The 11504-nt window shown below is 49.2% G+C and overlaps 2 pseudogenes; both read right to left on the bottom strand.

Moving 5' to 3' along the window:
• Positions 1 to 6545: 6545 nt before the first annotated feature.
• Positions 6546 to 9618, bottom strand: LOC147707094 (28S ribosomal RNA; annotated as a pseudogene).
• LOC147707095 (28S ribosomal RNA) lies at positions 9619 to 10836 on the bottom strand (annotated as a pseudogene).
• Between the last annotated feature and the right edge of the window lie 668 nt (positions 10837 to 11504).

Below are 11504 nucleotides of genomic sequence, written 5' to 3' on the forward strand. Positions count from 1 at the left end.
GTGTTACCAACGAGGTAAGATGTCTAGAACCCACATCCTGATCAATTTGGTGGTAAGCTGAGGACATATCAATCACACTAAAAATCACTCCACCACCCATGGCACTCAACATTTCAGAAATGTTGGGTAGCGGTTGTCTGTCAACCCAAATATTTTTATTGAGGTCGCGTAAATCCACAGAGAGACGAATTTTGGCTCCCCCATCCTTGGGCGCGACTATAATGGGCGCGAGCCACTCAGAAGCTTCAATGGGCTCAATGATCTTTAATTTTAAGAGCTTATCCAATTCCTCTTGAAGAGGACCCCTCATCAAATACGGTACATTCCTCACTTTATGTACTACAGGAACAGCATTGCTTTTGAGAATGATTTTGTGAGAAAACCCCTTCAATTTCCCAAGATCCTCAGAAAAGACATTAGGAAATCTCTTCATAATATCAATTTCAAAAGCATCAACGTTGAGTATAGGCAGAGACGAGACAGGCTCAGCTGCATTAGGGTTTAAAAGAATTCCAAGGTCTTTCTGGTGACGCCATCCAAGCAAGTTAGAACCTTGCTTTGTCAAATAAACCCTTCCAAATACTTTTCGATGGGAGAAAGTAATGACCATCCATTTAAGTCCTAAAATATCAATAGTCTTCCCACTATATCCCACAGCTTTGATATCAGGAACATCCCAAGAACCAATATCACACTCATCACCCCACACCTTCACATACATTTCTTGAGATAACAGTGTATAAAGACTTCCAGAGTCAATTAACATCCTAACGTCCTTGGTGCCAGGATACTTAAGATCTCTACAATCAAGATTAATTAAACATTGAGGCTTCTCAAGTTTATCTGAGCTCTCAGTAGCTACGTCTTGTAGCTTAGAAACACCATTACAATCTACGTTTAGAGAAGAATCCTCAGAATTATTCACCAAGGATACTCCATCAACACACAACATTAATTCATGAACATTTTCACAACAATCATCAATTTCATTAACATATTGAGTTTTGGCATTACAAACTTTGGCTCTATGACCCCTTCTACCACACGCTCTACAAATAGCATTCCTGGCCATGCATCGTGTACTAGAAGCAATATGGCCAGGAGCACCACACTTATAACACTTTATAAGACGGGAATTCATTGGTGTTTGTTGATCAAAAGGCACAAAACAGGTTTGTCCAATAAAGATACATCTCTCTACCAATATACTGGAGTTTGGATCATCTTTACATTGGCGACGGGGTTCAAGGACTTTTCTGGCAGGGGACAGATGTGGTGAACTTCACCCCTGGATGATATTTCTTGAAGTATACATTTTTCTTTTATTTCCTTCAAATTGCTTCCAGTACTCCGTTGGAATTGCTATCCTTCGAATATTTATTACTGGTATGTACATTTATTGCTACAACTTTGAAACATTCATCAATAGTTTCATCTTACTCTCTGGAAGCCTCGTTCTTACTTAAATCTCAACTCTCTGCAACTATCCGACCTATGCTTTGATCTTCGTGAACTATCGGGAGCATTTTGTAACATTTTTGGAATCGACTTGTTCTCCAAATCTGTTCCAGAGTTCACCATTAGCACAGTGCATCTTTTAAAAAGTTCCAACGATGTTACCTGTGATCTTCAGTCGCCTCGAGCTGTCATCCTGAAGTTTGCATCATCATTGAAATCTCTCTCGCTAGACTTCTTCACTGTCGATTAGGTACGCGGGGTCAAATCGTGACCCGTACGTATCGGCCATTTTCTTTCCTTTGTTTACACTCCGGTAATTGACAAAACGAGGGAAACGACCAGTCCTTACTGCAGATTCGGTCTCAACAAGCAATCGTCACTTCAAATACAACGATAACAAATTCGGATCTTGCAATTAATAAGTATTGTCGTTTCAACAAGCAATCGTCACTACAAGTACAACCATAACGAGTGTCTTCAGCATCTTCTGTCTATGACGGGTAAATGGTTTAATTAAAAGCACTTTTCTTCTTTTTTCACAAAACTATACTGTTTCAATTTCTCTCGGCCCTCCGACTCGCGCACGCTCCTTGGTCCGTGTTTTAAGACGGGTCGGGTGGGTAACTGACATCGCCGCAGAACCCTGGCGCCCAGTGTGGGCCTCCCCGTCCGGCGGCACAATGCGGTCAGGACGCACTGAGAACAGTCTGTAGGAAGGTGGATATCTGACTATGGTTACCCCCAACTTTTTGACTAGTGTTTAGCTGGTTTTCGACTTAGTTGGCCTGGGATCCTGCTATTCAAGACCCCCGGCTTCCTGCTCTCTCTGTTAAAATGGACTCCATGTACCTTAGGTACATATCTAATTGGTATTGGGTCACTCTCTTGTAAGTCCTTGTACAGTGTACCTTAGGTACCCAGGGTATAAGTGAACCCAAGGCCTACCAGGGGCTGCAGCATGTATTATGCCACCCCTGGCTGGCCATCCAAATCTGACACAACTGGCTGATCAAGCAGCTGGGGCAAGGTGGTGTAATCACCCTTTGCTTTAGATATAGTATACCTATATCTAAACCTAAAATGGACACATATACTCCTATAAGTCACTCCTATGGCAGGCCTTAACAATCCTGGAAGCAGAGTGCTTGGAATTATATGAGATAGTGCTCTGGCATGAGCTGAGCCTGTCTGCAGCTTTTGGAACCAAGTCCTTTGGCTGTTTCCATGATAACGCTATACCATATACTCTTAAGTGCATTATAATCCTCGCGGTTATTGCTAACTTTGGCATAGCATTATCAACGCATGTCGAGTAAGGTGTCATACGAATTGGAATACTACCTCCTCGCCAATTCTGGCGACGGGATTAGCATGCCACCCTTCTAGAGGGACACAACATGTACCTAACTGTGAACCCCGGTTAAAGTTAAACTCGTGCCTCAGCATCACAAAATGGATGCTGCCACCAGACACAAGTCTGACCTCCTGCTGCTGGGAGTCCTTCCAGCGAGGGAGGCTTAGACAAAGGGTTTCCTGCCTTGGGAGGTGCTAGCACCACCCCAGACGGGAATTTGTGTATTAGGTAGGACAGGCCTGAAAGGAATGAGACATGCCTGAGGCACACAAGGTGCCTCTGTGCATACACCGGTTCAAACCAGTTGCTGGGGCACTCCAGCCCCAGCTCTGGCATGAAACCGGACAAAGGATAGGGGGTGTAACCACCCCCCTTCCTGGTCCCACCCATAGGAGGGACCTAGTGATAGTACAGCCCCCTTTAGCAGAATAAAGGTAGGAGCTGGTCCCATTCCAAGTTAGATTATCCTGAATTGATTTTACAAGAAGAAACTCTGGACTTCGACGTTCTGCTCCACAGAAGACTGAAGAAATCTCCCTTGTGGGCAAGGAGTGTTCACCTTGCACAAGCAGGCACCATCAAGCGTCCAGTGGCTTCACTTTGTTGTCTTCCCTCGAGGATCCAGACTTCAGAGCCCGACGAGATCCGGATTCCCAGACCTCTCCGACCTCTACCTACATCTGCAGCACAAACTTTTTTGATCTTTTGATCTGGTTTTTTCTTGAGTCGTTTGACTCCTATGGTGCCGGTAGGGATGCCCGGGTACAAACCATGCTCCAAGTGTAACCGAATGATGTCAGTTACCGACCCCCATCGCCGGTGTCTTCAGTGTTTAGGCCTCGACCACGACGACCGGACCTGCTCCGACTGCCGGGCCCTCACGTCTAAGGCTAGCGTGTGGGTGCTGCAAATAGTCCGGAGGGGCTACTCCCTCCCCTTCAAGATGACCTTCAAGATGACCGCTCCAGCCATGCCACCGCAATACCACCGCATGTCGGGGTATTATTTGCAACTTCTGTAAGAGGAAGTTATGGCCCTCTTGGCCAAGGGGGCCATCGAGCGCGTTCCTGGGCCAGAAGTAGGGTGTGTTGTTACTCCCACTACTTTCTGGCACCCAAGAAGGGCAAAGGGGGCCTGCGCCCTATCTTGGACCAACAGAAAGTCAACGGCTTCCTCCGGAAGGAGAAGTTAAAAATGCTGACATTGGCTCAGGTCTTAGCTGCCCTGGACCCAGGAGACTGGATGGTAGCGTTGGACTTACGGGATGCTTATTTCCACATCCCTGTCCTGCCGGCCCACCGGCGCTACCTGCGGTTCACGGTAGGCCACAAGCACTTTCAGTTTACCGTGCTCCCCTTCGGCCTTCCCAGCGCCCCACCGGTGTTCACGAAAGTGATGGCGGTGGTCGCAGCTCATTTCCGCAGGTTAGGGGTTTCAGTCTTCCCCTACCTTGACGACTGGTTGTTGAAGGCGTGCTCGCCCCAGACAGTCGTCAGCCACCTTCAGACAACGGCAGACCTCCTGCACCAGCTGGGGTTTTCCATCAATGTGCCGAAGTCACACCTGTGCCCCTCTCAGAAGCTCCTCTTCATCGGAGCGGTCCTCGACTCGGCGCAGTTTGGGGTTTATCCTCCCGAACAGCGGGTCCGGGATATTCAGGCTCTGATTCCAATCTTTCAGCCTTTATCCCGGTCTCGGTCAGGTTGACGCTGCAGCTTCTTGGGCGAATGGCCTCCTGCATCCTTCTGGTGCATCTCGCCAGGTGGGGGATGCGGGCTCTGCAGTGGGACCTGAAGTTTCAGTGGGCCCAGCATCAGGGCAACCTGTCCAACCATATCATGATCTTGGAGGGCACTGCGAGACAGCTGCAGTGGTGGCTCACGGACAAAAGGACGGGCGGTGCACAAGCGGACCATCTCTCGGTGGATTGTGTTGTGCATCCAAGCGTGTTACTCCTTGGCTAAGAAGGAACCTCCTGTTGGGCTGAGGGCCCACTCCACTCGGGCCACGGCAACTACTACTGCCCTGGGCCGAGGAGTCCCCTTGCAGGACATTTGTCAGGCAGCTACGTGGGCCTCGCTGTACACGTTCGCAAGACACTACTGCCTGGACAGACATGTCCGGAGGGATGGCTTCTTTGGCCGTTCCGTCCTCCAGGACTTTCTGGTGTGATTATTGGTTCGCAGACCCACCACCGGGGTTGGTATTGCTTGGGTATCTATTGTAAGGTAAGGAATCTATCACTAACGTGTCTCTTTCAATGCACAAGTTACTACTTGTGCAACGATATATCTGTAAGAGACATTAGTTAGTGATAGATTACTTACCGACCCACCCATCCTCCCCGTTCTGTTCTGCCAACCGATATCTAGGTTTAAGGTCACCCCCTTTCAGGGCCCTAGTTTCATGGCACCAGTGTTGGTTCTATCATGGCTCTGCGGATCTGGTGCGGAAAAGCTGTGTATAAGAACTGACGTCAGCGCGCAAGGGCGGCGTCTAAGTACTCTGACGACGTCATTCCGGCGCTAACGACGCCGACGATGGCCGCGGACGACGCCTACTGACGTGCAGGGGTGTTGCTACGCAAAACTTTCCGGATCCAGTCTGACGCCTGGGGATATTCTAAGGTAAGAAATCTATCACTAACTAATGTCTCTTACAGATATATCGTTACACAAGTAGTAACTTGTGCGACAGGGGGCTCAAGCACCCTGGGACGGAGCACAAGCCGGTGCCTGGGCCCAGCTTCCGAACCCTAGCCAGGCTGGGTAGAGCCTCCCCGGGTCCCTGTGGACCCCCGGCCCCAGTGCCCGGACCCACGGCTAGCTTGCAGGACGGGGGGCTCCCGCACCCTGGGACACTGGGATAGAGCACAAGTCCCATGCCTGGCCCAGCTTCCAAACCTAGCCCGGCTGGGTAGAGCCTCCTTGGGCCCCAGTGGACCCCCGACCCCAGAGCCCGGACCCTCGTCTGGCGTGCAGGACGGGGGGCTCCCGCACCCTGGGACGGAGCACAAGCTCGGGGCCCGGGCCCAGTTTCCGAACCCTAGCCAGGCCGGCGAGAGCCTCCCTGGGACCCGATGGACCCCCGTCCCCAGCAGACCCTCTGCTGGAACCAAGGAGGATTAAGCCTAGGCCACGGCCTCTCCTCGACGGCCTGCACAGGGAGCCCATTTTTTCTTGACTATAAAGCCCTCACGTAGTCGGGGCTTACAGAACTTTGGGGAAGGACAAAAGTTGGAGCTAGCCTGGCCGGCCATCTGGTCACTCAGCCCGTGGAGCCATCTGGTCACCCGGCCCGCAGGGCCATCTGGTCGCTCAGCCAGGCAACCAGATGGCCCGTATGACCCAGATGGCCTGGGAGGGTGCTGTGCTAAGTCACCCTTGCAGTCTGGCGAGGGGTGGCCAGGCGCACCTAGGCAGTTGTTAGGTGGCTCCTTCCCCGGGGCTTCTGCTTGCTTCCCTGCCCGAATGGGGCAGGAGCAGCGGGAAGGAGAGGCCCGGCCCAGGCCATCTTGTCACCCTGCCAACCTGCAAGGGATGGTGGTCCCCGTCCCCGCACCCTGATGCACCCTGGTGGGGCAGGGATGGGAGGGGAAGCCCCCGTGCCGGAGGCAGCCTCCCCCAAACCTGCGTTACCCTCTCTGCGTCCCTCCCGCCGGCCCGGTGGCAGAGGGACCCACCCCTGGGTGTGGTGGAGGAGGGCATCCGTGGGCACCCACACACAGAGAGACAAAAGCTTGTCTCAGAGGATGACTTTCAATGGATCGCAGTGAGGTAGCTTCTCTGCTACTTACGAAACCCTGACCCAGAATCAGGTTGTCTAAAAATGATTTAGCACCGGGTGCCCCATGAACATGCTGTGCACTAAGGGCGATGGAGGCGGCCCCCTTGCTTCCGCGCTCTGGTCCCCAAGCGCTTGGCTCTACACACAGGCCCGGTTATCCCAGGCCAACCGAGGCTCCTCTGCACTGCGGTATCGTTAGGGATTAGGGGGATTCTGACTTGGAGGCATTCAGTCATAATCCCACAGATGGTAGCTTCGCCCCATTGCCTCCTCAGCCACGCATATACACCAAATGTCTGAACCTGCAGTTGCTTCCGTACTGAGCAGGATTACTATTGCAACAACACATCATCAGTAGGGTAAAACTAACTTGTCTCACGACGGTCTAAACCCAGCTCACATTCCCTATTAGTGGGTGAACAATCCAATGCTTGGAGAATTCTGCGTCTCAATGATAGGAAGAGCCGACATAGAAGGATCCAAAAGCGACGCGCTATGAACACTTGGCCGCCACAAGTCAGTTATCCCTGTGGTAACTTTTCTGACACCTGCTTGAAACCCAAAAAGTCAGAAGGATCATGAAGCACCGCTTTCACGGTCTGTATTCATACTGAAAATCGAGATCAAGCAAGATTTTTCCCTTCTGCTCCGCAGGAGGTTTCTTTCCTCCCTGATCTCGCCTTAGGACACCTACGTTATCATTTGACAGGTGTACCGCCCCAGTCAAACTCCCCACCTGCCACTGTCCCCAGAGCGGGTCGCACCAGTAGCGAGAGCCCCACGGGGCTCGCGCCCCCGCCTCACCGGGTAAGTGAAAAAATGATAAGAGTAGTGGTGTTTCACCAGCCACCAAAGGGCCTTCCCTTATCCTACACCTCTTATGTCTCTTCACAGTGCCAGACTAGAGTCAAGCTCAACATACCTTCTTTCCGCGCTGATTCTGCCAAGCCCGTTCCCTTAGCTGTGGTTTCACTAGATAGTAGGTAGGGACAGTGGGAATCTCGTTCATCTATTCATACATGTCACTAATTAGATGATGAGGCATTTAGCTATCTGTAGCACCTCGCGGTGGCTCATTCTGGGTTATTATGCTGCCCATCAGCATCAATTTGGTTTTGCTTCCAACAATACAACATACTTTCGCTCCGGAGTACAGCCACACTGAACGCTGTCCTCACTGGAACTGGGACCACCTATAGGCCAGAGATAGTACACCCTGCAGTACTATTCGAACAATTTTAAGATTGTCTACGAACAGTCCTGAGAAATTAAAATGTGATTAGCAGGACATTAATAATCAATGTGTGATAATTATGTGTATGCGATTATTTGAGACCTATTAATCATTCAAGACATTTCAATAAGTATGATGTACACAACTATATCTAAATTGTTATAAGCACGCATTAAAAAGTACACATCTACAAATAGCACATCTAATTAGGAAAAAGCACATCTAAAAAATTCACATCTATAGAATTCACATCTCTGCTAAATCTTGTGTCAACTATAAACCTATATGTTAAAACATTATGCTTTATAAGAGTGACATGTGTGCTGCAAGAAAGTGTACATCTCAGTTTAAGCTTGATATTCAATTGTCCATGAATACTTGGAACATTTTAAGAGTGTCCATTAAAGTAGTCAGGCAAGCATTTTTCTTGCATGGGAATGACATTTGCAGACCTAAATCAGCCAGAACAACATCATTACATTGGGGCCAAATACCACGACATCCAACGATAAAGCCATGAAATTTTACAGTGTTGCATTTTGTGAGATCTTTGATGTGCTGTGACAGACCCTGATAGTATTTCACTTTACTCTTAAACGCTAGTTCAAGGGAATTCTGAGAATTTTCATAACGAATTGAAACAACAATCACTACAGCTGTACCATTTTTGGTAAACACAACATCTGGTTTTCGTAGTTCTCCTTGATTATTCTTAACATGAGGTTCCCTATATGCCATCCAACCACACCATTTTGCTCTATCAATGAGCAATTCCAGAATTTTGTTGTCTTTTTATCCTAATGTCCTTAGTTTTAGGTCCTGCGCCTGAAATATGAGAAAATGTTTCACAAACATCATTACAATACCTACATGTAGCAAATGCACGATTTCTTCCCCTTGTGATGGTTTCTCTAATATATAAGACATTTGCTCTTAACATCAGCGCAGCTATGTACTGGTTTTCTTTCATTTTGTTATGCTTGCTGATCCAGAAGTTTGAGGTTGGATTACTTGCTCAGTATTTTATACCATCACCTTGGACAGGGAGATTTGCCAATTTCTCAAACTCTTTTCTCCAATCGTATGTTGCTAACAAATTCAAATCATAGCTCAGAAACCTACTGCCTGAAATGTTGAGTTTGTGTGTTTTGATGATGTTATCCATTTTTTCATTCATATCTTCCCTGCATACATGAATGAATAAGCTATGTACAGGTCTGGAGCTATCCTGAGATACAATAAACTATTGACTTTATTGAGACCAATTTGTGTACATAGTTTTGGTATACTGAGGCCCTCAAATGATCTTTATGAATATAGCAGACGATCACGTGTATGCAGGAAGGTGTAGAAAGTGTTTGACATACTTTTTTATTGATTGATCCAGAGCATTTAACGTTTTTGCTTCTGTTCCTGTTATTCAGAGCACTGGGCAAAAATCACATTGCGTCAACACCCGCCTCGGGCCTTCGCGATACTTTATTTTAATTAAACAGTCAGATTCCTCTGGTCTGCATCAGTTCTAAGTCAGCTGTTAGACTCCCACCGAGGCTGAACGCCTGGGGAAGGGGCACGGGGAGAGACGACCACCGCAGCTGGGGCGATCCACAGGAAGGGCCCGGCTCGCGTCCAGTGTCGTCGGCGCCCCGGAGGGAGGCACCTCATCCAGCCGTGGCGCGCGCCCAGCCCCGCTTCGCGTCCCAGCCCGACTGACCCAGCCCTTAGAGCATCCTTATCTCGAAGATACGGATCTGACTTGCTGTCTTCCCTTACCTACATTGTTCCAAGGCTGTTCACCTTGGAGACGTGCTGCTGATATGGGTGTGCCCCGGCACGAGATTTACACCATCTCCCTGGATTTTCAAGGACCAGCAAGAGCTCACCGGACACCGCCGGAACTGCAACGCTTTCCAAGTCTTGGGCCCCTCTCTCGGGGTGAACCCATTCCAGGGTGCCCTGCCCTTCACAAAGAAAAGAGAACTCTCCCCGGGGAGCTCTCCCACCGGCTTCTCCGGGATCGTTTAGGTTAACGCAGTGGACGTCGTCTCCGCCACTCCGGGTTCGGGGATCTGAACCCGACTCCCTTTCGATCGGCCGAGGGCAACGGAGGCCATCCCCCATCTCTTAGGACAGACTGACCCATATTTGACTGCTGTTCACATGGAACCCTTCTCCACTTCGGCCTTCAAAGTTCTTGTTTGAATATCACCAAGATCTGCACCTGCGGCAGCTCCAACCGGGCCCTCACCCCGGGCTTCTGTGCACATTGCCACGGCCCTCCTACTCATCGCGACTTAGCCCCCGCCGCTCTCAGCGTCGGCGATGGCCGGGTAAGGGCCCGACGCTCCTGCGCCATCCATTTTCAGGGCTAGTTGATTGGGCAGGTGAGTTGTTACACACTCCTTAGCGGATTCTGACTTCCATGGCCACCGTCCTGCTGTCTATATCAACCAACACCTTTTCTGGGGTCTGATGAGCATTGGACGCATTAACCAGATGTTCGGTTCATACCGCAGCGCCAGTTCTGCTTACCAAAAGTGGCCCACTTGGCACTCGCATTCCATGCCCGGCTCCACGCCAGCGAGCCAGGCTTCTTACCATTTAAAGTTTGAGATTGTTTCGGCCCTAAGACCTCTAATCATTCGCTTTACCAGATAAAACTCCAAGCGCCAGCTACTAGATGGTTGGATTAGTGTTTCACCCCTATAACCAGGTTGGACGACCGATTTGCACATCAGGACTGCTACGGACCTCCAACAGAGTTTCCTCTGGCTTCGCCCTGCCCAGGCATAGTTCACCATCTTTCAGGTCCTATCACGCACCCTCAAACTCCATCTCTCCGACAGAGCAGGCGTGACAGGCCGGTGGTACGCCTGCCGCTGAAAGCGCGGCAGGATCCCACCTCCTCCGGCACACGCCAGCCCTCACCTTTATTGCGCCACAGGGTTTCTGTAAAGATGATCCAAACTCCAGTATATTGGTAGAGAGATGTATCTTTATTGGTCATAAGTAGAGAGACCTCCAGCTCCTTCCCAGCATCTTCAGTACTGGCCACAATTCACAAGATACATTCTAAGCACCTAGCAACATCATGAAATTCTATGAAGGATAAATCCTAACACATCTCCCCCATTACAATATAAAAATAATAGATAAATTAACATGACAAATTAAACAAGAATAGCATTAAGATGAAGTAATACACAAAAGAAAATTCCCACTATGGAGCAGGACACTTTGCAACATTACCACAGCTCCAAGCAGAACCATCAGATAATATGAGAACATTTTTCTTAACACATGTCACACGTTTGGGCTGGGAATATTTACTATCACCCTTAATAACAATACCACCTTTTCTAACCACAACCCAATCACCTTCCTTATAATCACACCTTCATCCTCGAATTGTAGTTCTTTGCTGAATCAAACTGTTGATTTCTACCCCACACTTGACTTCCGCACGGTCAACCCACACACACTCCCTACTCTTGAGCCAACCAGGAACTTCCTTCACTCCAGGTTCACGCCCCTTCAAGGAAACAAAAGGCGAGGCACCTGTAATAGAATGTGGCGTAACCCTGTACGACCATACCATCTTCTTGAGTTCATCAGACCACAAAAAAACCATTCGCCAATGATAGCTGAATGTTATCCGTCAATAACCTGTTA

The sequence above is a fragment of the Lissotriton vulgaris genome, chromosome 6 (assembly GCF_964263255.1).
Source record: "Lissotriton vulgaris chromosome 6, aLisVul1.2, whole genome shotgun sequence".
In the NCBI taxonomy this organism is placed as follows: Eukaryota; Metazoa; Chordata; class Amphibia; order Caudata; family Salamandridae; genus Lissotriton; species Lissotriton vulgaris.